Source organism: Anser brachyrhynchus, assembly GCF_964034855.1.
Source record: "Anser brachyrhynchus genome assembly, chromosome: 10".
NCBI classification, from domain to species: Eukaryota; Metazoa; Chordata; class Aves; order Anseriformes; family Anatidae; genus Anser; species Anser brachyrhynchus.
Genome location: NC_137705.1, coordinates 3,999,873 through 4,012,380, shown reverse-complemented (window position 1 = coordinate 4,012,380; position 12,508 = coordinate 3,999,873). Strand labels below are relative to the sequence as shown.

The 12,508-nt window shown below is 43.8% G+C and overlaps 1 long non-coding RNA gene across 7 annotated transcripts in view; it reads left to right on the top strand.

Annotated features, from left to right (window-relative positions):
- LOC308200752 overlaps positions 1–12,508 on the top strand; it is a 104,705-nt gene that overhangs the window by 48,070 nt on the left and 44,127 nt on the right. The gene's annotated exons all lie outside the window — the stretch shown is intronic.

Here is a 12,508-nt window from a genome sequence, read left to right as displayed (position 1 = left end):
TATCTGTGTAGCTCCTCTAAAATCACCAGCAAAGTCCTGGAGATCCTGAGGTGCCAGAGTTTTGGAGGTAGGCACGTATTGACCTTCTACTATAGCAAGCTCTCCAGAGAAGGCTGAAAGGTTTTTGTACTCAAAGAAGTCAGGTATCTCCTGCAATATAATCCCAACAGCGAGCTTCTCACGAGATGGACCTCCTGCAGCCTGTCCTGCTGCCCCTGGTAAGTGCCCTCAGTTGCTGACAAAGCAAGCACAGATCTTCCTTTCACTCCAGAGGTAACCAACCACTGGACCTGCCCAGCTCTTCTGAAAGGAGCATAGCACCAAATTGTGGACAAATGTGTCAAGTAGTTACTGCATGTCACTGTCTTGGTCACCTGCCTCTTAGTGAGGCTGCCTGCTAGAGTTAGTTAAGAGGTTAGGCTATCCATGCAGATGATCTGTGCTTGCCTGAGTTGTTGTAAAGTTGTGAAGGAAGCCTGAATTCTGCGTGTGTCTTTCACCACTAGATTAAATTGCCCCTCCATTCTGGAGGAGGAGGAATCTGGTGTGGTGCAGCAATTGTTTTTGTTTGTTTTTAATAACCAGCTTTAAAGCAATAACAGGCACACAGTGTCAGGCTGATATATTCTGGTTTGATTTCAGGCATTACACAAGGGAATAGACTATTTCCACATCTCCCCCTAGAGCTCTTTAGCAACTACAGCAGCAATAATAATAACAATCTGGGTTATTAAAAAAAAAAAAAAAAAAAAAGGGAAGAAAAAACCGTCTGAACAGTTCCCTTAAGGAGTAGCACAAAGCCATAGGTCCATAGTGAAGGTCCCTAGGATGGGGCACCTCTGCTCCCAGTGTAAGAGCAGTGCACGTAAATAGCAATATACAACAGTGTTGCATGATTACCATTTCTGATGTTGAGGAGAGAGAAGTTTTTTGTTCAGGTAAGGAAAAATATTAGGCTTTTGATCAGAAAGGTCTCTTCTCTACCCTTGCCAATGTAAGAAAACTCATTTTTACCTGAGCTTGTTAGGACAAGTGTTGAGAGAACTCGTGGAATTGCAGTGTCAGCCCGGGGTGGCTGCCTGGAAAAAAGCAGCAAGTTGTGCCATGGGGGCTGGATAGGTCTAACCCGAAGTTATGGGCTTGGAGGCTTGAGAAAGAGGAATGGGAAGTGTCAATGGAGGGAACAGCTGATGCCTTTTTAATGGGAGAAGGGTCAGTGGGTTGGCAGCAGAATTGATGAACTGCCAGTGTAATATGCTGCGTGTAACACCGAGGCTATGCCATGCGCTGTGTTCTAGGAGCATGGTGCCTGTCCTCAGGAACTGGCAAAGGCTTACCTCTCTGCTGAGTGAGTCTCAGGCATGCCATGTTATATATATTTAGTTAGAAACTTTCTTTCTTTCTATATTTCTTTTTTAATCTAAAATGATTAAAAAGAGAACCTTTAGGCTCTTTTGTGCTGGAATCTCAAGAGGATATGATTTTGGATTTGCTAGGTGGTTATCAGGTGTTGTGGTTGTCTGGTGAGAGAGAGGAGGTTAAAAGAAGAGTTCAGTAGATGGGGAGCAGTGCCGGAGGGAAGAATTGGGTAAATCTTTTGTGCTCTCTCAGCATAAGTTTGTGTGTACATTTCATCAGAGCAGAAACAGCAGAAGTGAAACTTCTCTCTTATCAGATTGGATGAGGGTGGTAGCATTGCAGAACTGTTGAGTGTGTGACCTTATTTTTTCCATTCAGAACCAGATGTGGGCATAAGGCTTGTACTGGAAAAATGTAATCCTCTGAATATGCAGCTAGGTGGGACATGAAAACATCTTCTGATTTAAGTTTTAAGCTGTCATCTGCATCTGTGATGCCATCATAGGCATAAGCTATTTTTGCATCAGTAATTATCACGATGTGTTTCATTGATTGCAAGTTTTTGCCTTGTTTTGCCTGGAAGGTATTGGGTTGACTTTTCCTCCTCTAGGTTTTTGAGGCGACAGTCACCTAAGAGTTAAAAGAGCTCTATTTTGCAGTGAATACATGGTGGGTATGGCTGCACTGTCAGCGGAGAGTTATGCTAATGGAAAGGACATAAGAAGCAAATTTGAAGCATGTACATTAGCGAGCATGGTCATTGGCTAATTGGTGTGTTAACGTGCACGGTGGTACAATTCAAAGCCCTTAGAAGGTCTCCCTCTAAGAGTACTTCCACTGGTAGGCATTTTGCCTCATATGAAAATGTTCCAGAAATGCAGGTTCCACCTAAAATAGTCAGTGTAATTCTTCAGATTGAGAGAAGCAAACAATCTCTTTGTTTCTTTTTCATTTTCACCTTCTCCTTGTTCTTCAAAACAAGGCATTAATCAATGACAATAGAAACTGCTACTCTTAGGGCTGTCAGTGTTTATAGCTTGGGGTTTAATAGCAAGGACATAAATATATACTTTTCATTACAGTTTTGCTGTTATTTGCTCATCATCCGCAGTATCTGATATTATCATAACTCTTTGGTTGAAGCTATTAAAGTTATGGTTTGTAGCTCACACTGGCATGAAGCAGACAGAGAGCCATAAAAGTGGGGGGAAAAATAGATTGAGATTCAACTATTAGGCACTATTGGTCATTTTCTCACTATTCACATAACAGCAAATCTAATCCTGGTAGCTTGTACTTTAAACCTTCTTCCTTCTTTATCCTGCACACCTCCACCCCCCAGGAAAATTTCTTTTCTTCAATTAAACTAAAGTCATGTTTGCCATTGCAAGTGCAGGAAGATGTTTGGCTCATTACGGCCAAGTATTACTAAGCAAAGGATGTTTGTATTTCTATCAGACAAAAGAAGGAACTTGATTAGGGCTCAAAGAAGAGCTGACTTGAAGCTGTGGTTGCCATGAGTCATTGTGGTGCCCACCCCAATTCTGGGCTGTGAGAGCAAGGATCCCATGGAGCTTTTGTTTACGAGGACATTCTCCAATGGAAAATCTTCACAGGGAAGCTTTCCATCTCCCTATAGTCAGCATTGGCTGGGAAATTCCTCCAGTGGGTCCCTACCCATGAGCTTTTTATCTGCATTTGGAGCACTCCTCGCTGTCAATACTTTGGCCTGTTCACAAGTGAGTGGGTAGAAAGACAATGAAGCAATAAAACTTGTCTGCTAGTTAAAGATGGCCAATGAGAAAATAAAGCCTCAGTTGAGACTTGTCAGGATAGAAAATATCTGAGACGGTGACTTCATGAGTATAAATCATTCATCTTCTGGCAGAAAAACTTTCCTTCAGCTATGTCTTGAAATTACCAGCAAGAAATTCTAGATCAAATTGTGGTCTGACTTGTAACTATGCCGAATCTTGTGGTGCTGCTGGGCTCCTTTAGGATACGTACTAAACTTTCTAACATACTGGGAAGAATCCTCAATTACGTGAGCCTGATCAAAAATCCACTACCTTTAGTGGGTTTTGAATTAAGTCCTAGGGACTCCTAGCTATTTCATACTCTGTATCGGTTTAAATTTCTGTTCACCCGCTAATTCCTAGAACGCAAAATTACAAAGAGTAGAAATGCTCTTTCATCTGCTCCCCTTCTGAACTGTTCACTCAGATGTCGGCAGAGACTTATTTTTGCTGGGTTTTTCCAGCTTTCTGCTTTCCAGGCTTATCTTTAAATAGCCCAATTCTGTCAGAGTATTTTAGGATTTGTTTTAGTCTCTAAGTTTTCACGTGACTATCAAACAAAATACAACATCCTTAAAAAGAAGGCTTTATACAAATCTGATTGTATTCCTCTCCAAAGAAGTGGCACAGAACAAGTTTGATTTTGTTCTCAGGTAGGGTATTATTCATTGTAAGCTACTAAATGCTTGTAGTAACTCTCCTTCAGAAAAACGAGCCAGAAGTGAACGCATTTCCCATCTCTCTTTCTGGCTGTTCACTTGCTGAATGGTTCACCTTCTCTTCTAATAACTGCCCGCTGAAACTTGCTGGGTTCCCTGTGCCTGTGGTGGGTGAGAGTGGACATTGTCAGCTCAAATCTGTGGAAGTGTATTTACGTATATCTATAGCATGAGTACTGACGTGAACAGCGCTTTTCAGCAAAATGGTTTTCTCACATAAATGGCAAAACTGAAGCTTTAGGCTGGGGAGGGAGGCACAGCTGTCCCCGGCTTTCACTCTGAATGTTTTAAGATTCAGGAAGGACTTTCTAGCTGGAGAGGAGGGGAGGATGACCTTTGAAGAGCCTGAGAAATCTGAAAACTGAAGTCTGAATTTCCAGTTCAGGTTCTGAATGAGGCATCCGAGGGGGATCCTGCAGCCCCTGCGCAGACTCTGTGCGGACAGGCTCCTTTCATACAAAGAGCTAATGCTGTTTGGGCAGAGGGAATATACAGCAGTCCTGTAGGGAGAGGACTCGTGGTACAGATCTGGTTTAAATCCCTGCTCAGCCAAGTTCTGTCTGCTTTGGCCACTGACCTGGAGCCCCTCAGGGGCCCTTCCCTTCTCCTTAGCTTACTCATGCTCGGCACATACCTGGTTCAGCAGGTGCCGTTAATGTAAAAATGAGAACAACAAAACCCCCAAACCCACTTTTCTTTCCCATTTCCATTTTCTTCCAGCAGGACCGGAGCTCTGGGCGGATTCACCCGTTCTGGAGGGCCCTCGGCTCTGTGATGTGCCGCACAGCTGCAGGCCAGGGGCTCCCCACTGCTTTTCATACGCTCACCCGCGGTGTTACTGCAGGATTTGTGTTTCAGTACCGCGCAGAGGACAACGTTTGCTTTGAAAGACACTAGCAATGTCTCAGAAGGGAGATGAAACACCTCGTTGTGTGTCCTGGCACGCGTGGCGGTATGCCTGGGGGTCTGATGTGTCAGCAGTGCCCTTCTCTTTGCTCCTCTCTTCATTCCTAAGAAAGCAGTGAAAGGGTGGAACCTGTGGTGGCCTTGTAAAATAACCGCTGTAGTGTTTCCATATGGTCTCTGTGAGTAAAGGCCTTTGTGTCACAGTTTAAACAATCTTATTTCTGTAGCCCTGTGTGCGAAGGAGATGTTTGGTTGTGCAGGGAGGTGCAGACAGCGCCCGGAGCACGGCAGTCACTGGCAGCACGGGAAGGCTGCAGATGCCTCAGCCAACGGCAGTGTTTTTGTAGCTGGCCGCCTCCTGTCCTGGCGGAGCTCCTCTTGCCATCTGACCGCTCGCTGACGCTCCTGAGATCTGCCTTCTGCGCCGAGACCTCCCGCAGCACTGCCGCTCCTGTCAGCAACAGCCTTCAGTCGGCCCACGATGGGGAAGGATCACAAGCCGCAATACCGACCCTGCGAGAGGCTTGCAGTCACTGCCTTCCGTACATGTGTCCTTCAGCACTGCTCCCCTGCGACTGACCGACTTGAATGTCCTCACAAAGAGGGAACAGAGATGTTCCCTCTCACTGCGGCTGCTCATTTCTAATCCCTGATAACCCTTCCACGTGGTATAGCCTCACTGGGCACAAATTGCTCTGGAGCAACCAGGAGAGTGAGAGAGGCCTGAGAGAGTTTGAGGTGCTGGTCAAATAAAAAGTGAAAAGACAAAGGCGAATGCTATGAGGTAGTTTGCTGGGGTCCGTTGCTACTGCGGGCTGGCAGAATGGGGAATCTGGGTCTGAAGTAGGTCTCCTCTTCCTGCAGTGGAGAGGGCAAAACTCTGAACTGCAGTTTTAAGGCAACCTTGTCTCAGATGTTGGTGATGACTTGAGGTTTAAAGCTGAGCTGGGAATATACAAGCCCTTTGGCAGGCACTTGTTATTTAGCAGAATTACTGCATTTTGGGCTTGTGTGCCCCTGCTGATGGCACTAATCTCCATGCTAGGAGACAAAGTACCAGCTGTGCCTGGTCCTGTTTGTACTATTTTAGCCACATGGATGTTCATCCATTTAATTTGGAAATATTTCTCTGCACTCATCAACAGCCACATGCAGGCAACCGAAATTGCCACATTCATTCTGACTTAGTTTTGAAAACGACAGATGCTACATTACTGTAAAACATGGTGAAAGGGTTTTCTAGCTTTGCTTTTGTTTCTCATTTGTCTGTGAATGTTTGATATACAAGCCATTAATGCTGATGAGTGAAGCTGCTTTTCTTCAGCGAGGTCTGCTCCTTCTCCTCTAAAGTCAAGCAAAACTTCCACGGGGGGACTAGTGCCATTTGTGCTTAGGCAAAGGACTTAGAAACTGCACTGGGACTCAGGAAGGAGAAGAGTTGGCACGCGTGACTCACAAATATGCGCAGATGTGTTACGTGGTGGTTATTACTTTTTCTTAATAATGTGACTTTTTCCCTAGCCTGAATAATTCAAATGAACAATACTGTTGTGAGCATGCCTAAAGGCATGTAACCTTCTCCATCCTCTAGGTGTGTGGTATGTGTTCTGCTTCCACTGCCGATATTTTTAAGGGCAGAAATACAAAAACATCTGCTAAGCCTCGCGTATGAAGCATGAGCCTTGCACAACTGATTCAATCTGATGCCTGCTCGGGTCTGGGGCTGTGTCACAGAGCTGCAGCGTGGCGCTAGATCCACCTTGACCTCGTGAACCAGCTGTGCTCAGGGCACTGGAGGGGACAGGGACTGTGCCACTCGGCTGCTCACCAGGGCCCTGGGGCCCACAGGACCCTGCTCATGCAGGCACTGCCTGGTCCTGCACCCCAAGGACCGCCTCCCACACAAACTGAGGTGCTGCCATGGTTTGCATTGGGAGATGGTGGTCAGGGTGCTTAAAGACAAGTCTCAAGACTTGCAAGGCTAGGACGTAAAAGGCTGTAGTGTGTGTCACAATGATGCTTGTGGAGAAGAGAAGCAGGACCTGTGCTGAAACTCTTGACCCCCCTTTTAGTGGCTGCTGCTTTGTGCTTCTGGCCCTTGCATTCTGCGGGATGTTATTTGTTTAGGTTGTGTTTAGCAACGCTTGATAAATTTGTATTTGAGTGGGAGATTGCATTAGATGATCTCCAGAGGTTCCTTCCTGCATCAGTTATTCTGTAGTATGAAGGCACAGAGAGGTGCCTACAAAGACTTCTGGAAAGACTAAATGAAGCAGAACGTGTAGTTGCACTGATAAACACTGGCAGGAGAGAGCCCTGCGGTTGTCTATGTAGGAGTTGTCTATGTAGGAGTTGTCTATGTAGGAGTTGTCTTTCCTTCCTAGAGATAGCTTTTGATGACTTTGGAATGTAAATGCTGAAAAAGGCTCATCAGGTTATTACCAACCACCACGTAGTGCTTGCCTCTGCCTTGAGTTCGGGTTGTGGAGAGAAGCCCGTGGAGTTTCTTTGAATGAGAGCTTAAATGCAGTAGAGCAGAGAAGCCTTTTCTGGAATAGCTTTGAAAAACTGGCTTTGCTTTTTGTTACATTTGGCATCAGTGCTTGCTGGACCTTATGGCGTAACTGAGACTTGTTTCTTGTGGAAATTATTTGGATGTGACCTTCCTGCTTTTATTTTGGCTGCTACCTCAGGCCCTGAGGACTAGTAAATGGTGGATGCTTACATTGAACTGGAGCTAAGCAGAAATTTGACAAAACTTGGGTCCCTTCAATTTGCAGCCTTTCGATTTACTTTTATTAAACAATTATAGTTGGATTTGCCTTTTGGGGAGTCTTTGTTTATGGCATTCTAAGCTAACAAAGACCAGCTAAGCCAAAGGGTGGATTATCGAAAATCAAAGCTAGCTCTCCTAATGGGGACAATGGAATCCCGCCCGGTGCGAGCCGCGCTGTGACACCTGGGAGGCCCGCGCTCCAATATGATAAAGTATTTTCTTTGAGAGAAGGTCACCAAAAGTTCACTTTTACAGAGAAGTTCTTATTCTCGGTTAATGGGGCTCCCTGTTGCATGGTCCCGCAGTTGCCTAACATAAAAAGGATGGATTGTCAAAGAAATTACTTGTAAAGCTCCTCCCTGGCAAACTTATCTGAAAGGACAGACCAAGTGCTCTCCTGGCCAAAATGAGCGGCCCACGACCCAGCCACCCAAGCTATTGTGCCCTTTTGCACTTCTGCAGCGTAGGATTTGTCAGCAGTTTGGTTTCAAACCTTTGTTCTGGGCATGTACTGTCCTTTAGGGTTGCATTTTATAATAGAATCTCCTACCTGGCTTTCAGAGCAAGCCATATAATCTTTTAAGCCGTGGAAATGAAGAGATTTCCAGTCCTTTGGGGATTTTTCTAGTTCCAAAAGAGCAGAATTATAATTTGATGTGAAATATTATATGCTGATTATATCATACGTGAAATGGACTTTTTGGTCCTTAAGATCTAAACACAAATTCAAAACATACAGGCAGAGCCAGATTTGGCTTTTTGTGTGTGTGCTTTATGTATGTAATTTCCTGCATATGTAAGTGATCCCTAGTCATAGCTGGGCCCAGGCCCAACTGAAAAACTGCAGTGATTATTCTTTCTGGTCCCTTTCCGACGTAGCTGACTCATTTTCCCCAGAAAGAGGAGACATGGAAGTAGGACGTGAGAAATGCATGACCTAAGGCCAACATCATCTGCTGGGAGGAATAGGTAAGCTGTTGGGGCTTATTTCAACTTGACTTTTCATGTGTAAATGCAGGTGCTGGGAGAAGATACTGGAGAATTTTAGTTATCTTTTTAAAATTACTAAAAAAATAAGAATATCAGACCAGATTTTTATTTGGGCTTTGACTTTGGTGGAGCTACACTGACTATTATAATATTGGCATTGTATTTCTGTAAATTGAACCACTAATTGGAGCATTGTTATCAGGTTGTTTGCATTATTCATTGATTTGATTATATCTTATCCAAGAAACATTCTGTGTTGCAGAAGATGACACAGTTTTTCATAATAAAGTGGTGGAACTTTGTTCCCATTTTGCACTCCATCAGTAAAGAGCATTGTGACTATGTTTAGATCCACAACGTTAATATATTCATTTAGGTAACAGAACTTGGATGAAATATTCAAAACTGGCAGATTGGATCCAGTAGAGTAAGCAAGTGGCGTTTCAATTCCTTTTGTTACTGTGTTTTCCAGCTAGTTTTCAGAGTAGGCCCTTACGTCTTTTTATGTTACAGAAATGAGGGTTTTTCCAGTGTTTTGGGCATTTTATGATTCCAGGAAGAAGGTTTAGGACCCAACTGAGAAGAGTTAACGCAAGAACTCTTCTGGGCATTGCATGCTAACTTGCAAACGTGGCCATTAGAGGGTTTATGACCAGTCCTGCAACAGAAATAGTTGCATAATTTATTAACATGGATCTGCTGGAGTTTTTTGGGCAGGCACAGCTTGGGAGGGCATTATGTTAGCAGGGCTGCGGGATGATTAATGTCTTTTAAGCAGTGACAATTAAAAGGTATTTAGGTAGCTTTCCCCATAGAAGCCCCTGAATCTAGTACTGCTTTGTGTCATGAGGACGCTCAGAGAAAAGTGGCATTAATTCTGCATGTCTGCATTTGAACAGCGAACTCATCTTCACTTAAACCTTGTGCTGCTGAGCTGTGCTTGCGCAAAAAAGCTACCACTCTTCCAGATTAACTCTGGCTGGAGGCTCACAGAAGCTGTTCTGATGAAGAGAAAAGCTGCTGGGATGAAGACCCAAGCAGAATCTTTGCTATTTTGTTACAGTAAAGAATTTACATTTAATAAAACCGGAGACCTCTTGGTTTTATTAAAGGTACCTCCTCTCTACCTTGGGCTGGAGGTACAGCATCTGCTGTGACGGTTTCTGCCTTTTGTTTTTTGACTTCTCTCTAATTAGTTTATGTTCCAAGACATCCTTAATACAACAACTGATTTAAAAAGAATTGAAAATCAAGCAAAAATAGGAGTTTAAATCGCTTATGGCTTGCTTTGTGTGGCTTCCAGGCATTTGAGCAATTTTGCTAACAAGTATCCTGTAACCTATTTCCAAAGGCCACTAGTAGATAATTATATTTGGTTAATTTACATACTTTCAGTTTATAATCCTAATTAGTTCTCCAACCAGTATTCCCTAGGCAATTTGGAGTCTTACCTCATTTTATTTGCCATCCCTAATGTGCAAGTTCTCTTCTTTTAATTTACAAAAAAAACGCTGTTAGGTTTGGTTCAGGGCTTTCCCATTTCAGTGCACATCTAAGCTGGGTGATTCCACGCTGATTTAAACCCTACTTGCAAACAAGTATTTTACATTTTTATAGATCTTACATCTGGGAGACATTCTGCAATTTAGGGAAACTGCCCCGAGTTTGACACGGAGCCTGTTTTTCTGGGAAGAATCAGGCCAGATCCGGCACCGAGCTGTACGCAGGGATTCCTGTTCAAATCTCTGGTTTGCCGAGGGGGTGTTGGTGTAGGATGGGGACAGGTAGGAGGCACCAGGTGTGTGACAGCAGCATGTCAGCCAAAGCAGGGACGGGTGTGGGTGGCAGGAGTGAATGAAGGCTGCGTGCAGGAGAGCCTCCGGGAGCTGTGCACGCGGGCTCTGTAAGGAGACTTAAAATCTCCCCAGCTGCTTGGCAATTGCTCGTTCTCCCTTCGTGTATTTAGGCTCTCTCCCCGTCCTACTCTGGGCTTGGCTACCACCCAGGAGGATATTACACTCAATGGAGCCGCCAGGGAGGAAGGGAAAAGGAGGAGGATGGAAATGAGTATTTGTACTTCTAGGTGTAAATGAGAAACACTCCCTTTAGCTCGTTCCAGGCTCAAACGAAGTTCAGAAGGTGCTTCAAACCAGCCTCCCCAGCGCAAGGAACACACCTGGGAGTGCCGGTCCCTGCAGCAGTCAGAGCAACCGGGGCTGAAGCTAAGGGTCAGCCTCCTGCCGAGGGTCAGCCCCGCTGAGGCTGGCTCTGCTGCTCTGCAGAGGTGGCTGAGAGGCTGCCAGGTGAAGCCTCAGGTAAGTCAGGAGTTGTTATCTTTTAAGCACTGAGGTACCTACTATAATACAGGGTTTTAGAAAAGCTGTTATATGGCATATTTCCCCTTAGGCATCAAAGGCTGCTTTCTGGTCTGATTCATTTCACTGTAATGAGGTCAGGTTTGGACTAACTTTATGGGAATTTCCACTATTTCCTTGCAATCTATAAAAAGAACCCAAATCGCCCTTTTCAGCACGGCATTAAGTACTTCCATAAGGCAGTGAAAAAGTGTGTGCGATAAGGTAACTAATGGTGCTAGAAAAAGTTTTGCATAGCTTTTGGCCAGATTTGCAGGATAACTGATGGATTCTGTGAAATTACGTTAATTAACAAATCATAATAGTACAGCAGACAGGTGATTTTCAGGTGACCAAAAGAACAAATGATCAGAGAGGAAAAACTCAAAAGGTATCAGAGTAATTCTTGGCCAATAATTTTATTTCAGCATCTTAGAAGAATGCAAATTTTATACTGTTGATACTTTGGTATAATTTCTGCACATCACACGTGAATTCCCAGGTACGTTCCTGCTGTTACACACATGCACATAATGCTCAGCATTTATCTGACTGATGCCTTAAAAACCCGTCACCTGTGAAGTTTTTCCAGAGGAGCCTATTTGTATGAGGAACAACTTGATAATTTTTCCTCATTAGAGCATTTCAAATCCTACTCTAACATTTCCAGGTAGAATAAAGACAGCTTAAATGCCTTTTCATGCCTGTTTAGGGACTGTGATTCCACACTAATTATAGCTCTGCCCGTCCATGTGGATTTCTGAGCTTTAGAAGAGGCAATATCCTGCTATGGCGCGCTCCTTGCAATTGGGATGAACCGAACAAAAAATCAGAGTAAAGCAGATGTGAGACAGAGATAGGAAGCACCTTATGTTGAAGGCAGTGTGTTGTGAAAATCATACATTATGCTTTTCCTTCTGTGCAACTTGTGATGGTAACCAGCTTCTAGTATGTCAAGTGAATTCCTGGCTCTAGCAAAGTCAATAGAAAATCTTCCACACACTACAGCAAGACCGGTACGTTATCCCAAAGGTAAATATCATTTGAAGGTAAATGTACAGAGGATTACTGATATGAGTGTCAGATTTCAAGGGGCAGTGATGATTTACATTGGCTTACGACGTATTTTCCAGTATGTAAAATAGCTCACTGTAGAATATGGTAGACATACATTCAATGCTAATTCGATGCTAATCCACAAAGAGAATGGGGGGAAAAAAACCACAGGTCTATTGCTTGCTCCGTGATAACTGATAAAATAGGCACTGAGAAGCTGTTAATTTCTCCCCTTCCAGTTTTTAACCTCTATCATTCAGGTTATATTTTTTTACTCTGTATAGTTATGGTGGAAGAGTTCAGAACAGAGATTTAGAAGGGTTTGGGTGAGAGTTTTTTGTGGCAGCGAGCAAAAAGGAAGAGGGGGATGAAGAATCTGGGAGCTATTCATCATGAGTCTAGTTTACCACTTATCCAGCAAAAATTCTAATTTATATTTGAATTCTTAATTAGAAATAGAAAAACAGAAAAAGAGTGAGATACCTTTCTGACATTTACTCTTTGTCCTTTTCCCTATCTCTTTTGTTTTAATTTATGTATTTGTTTGAACTC